Here is a 1,518-nt window from a genome sequence, read left to right on the forward strand (position 1 = left end):
AAGTGAAAGGTAAAGTACTACATACATATAAAATCAAAGAGAAAAATTCTACTACAGTGATAATGGAAGTAAGTCCAGCAGTATATGAACAGATAAGAGAAAATAACAACAGAGTACTTGTTGGATATCAAAGTTGTAAAACTTATGATATGGTCAATGTTAAACCATGCTATAATTGTGGAAGATTTGGTCACAATGGGTTTAAGTGCAATAATGAAACAGTATGTCTGAAATGTTCTGATAATCATAAAATCACTGAATGCAAAAGTACATCTCTTAAGTGTATATAAACTGTAATTACAGTAATATAAACCATAAGACTACTTACGATGTTAATCATCTAACAAATGATTCTACAAAATGTGTAATACTACAAAACAAGATAAAAAAATTTATTAATGCAACTGATTATCCGATCACACCTGCAATACCAACATTGACTGGTAAGGAAACACAACGACTGAACAGGGTAAATAATTAACAGATGGCATCGATATCAACAAATAAACGCGCATTTTTAAAATAATGGCTGATATATATAGTTAAGCCGGAGTTGTGTGACTATGATGTTGAGTCTCATAATGAGGATGTAAATAACAAAGAAAAAATTTTATACCTTAACATACGAAGTTTAAATGCCAATTATGAAAAATTAGAAATCTTTATTGAGTGACTTAAGATCAAACCAGTTATGATTGTATTTGCCGAATCATGGATTCTTGAACATTACCAACAATATGTAATACAAGGGTATAAGGTATATTATAATTTTGGTAAAATTAATAAAGTCGATGGAGTAGTTGTATATATTAAAAATGAGGTTAACGAAAACACTGAAATAATCGAAATAGACAAGCTAAAAATGTTACATACTCGAATCATGCTGAATAATACTAACACTATAGATGTAACTTCAATATATAGATGCCACGACTTTGCTTGCGCTGAATTAAGTATGTGTATAAAGAAATTAATACAAAAAATGAAAAATATTAATAATCATTTGATTATCGGAGATTTCAACATAAATATAGCAGGTCTTAATTTGATTAGCGAAGATTTTATAAATAGTCTAACAGAAAACGAATATTATCCAGGTTTCATTAATACAACTAGGCCAAAAGATGTCAGCGGAAGTGGTACATGTATTAATAATATTTTTATTAAAAATAACAACATTGAAGCAAATACTTTCAAATTAGCTCAACCAACGCCTGATCACTATCCTCTGTTTATCGAAATAAATAAATTGCAAAAAGAAAATGAAGATAGACTAAAATTTCATTTTAACTACAATAAACTTAAAATAATAGCAAATAACTGGACTGGAAGGACATAAAATCAATACATGAACCAAATAAGGCTGTAAATAAACTTATTGAAATGATACAAAATGGTGTAGAAAAAATTTAAAAACCAATAAATTCAAATGGAAAAAAATAGGAATGTACCTAGAAAAAGTATAACTTATTCAATAATAAAATCTTGCAAAAAAAAAAGAAACTTTATATAAAAGAA

This window comes from Agrilus planipennis, unplaced genomic scaffold (assembly GCF_000699045.2).
Source record: "Agrilus planipennis isolate EAB-ADULT unplaced genomic scaffold, Apla_2.0 scaffold145, whole genome shotgun sequence".
Classification (NCBI taxonomy): domain Eukaryota; kingdom Metazoa; phylum Arthropoda; class Insecta; order Coleoptera; family Buprestidae; genus Agrilus; species Agrilus planipennis.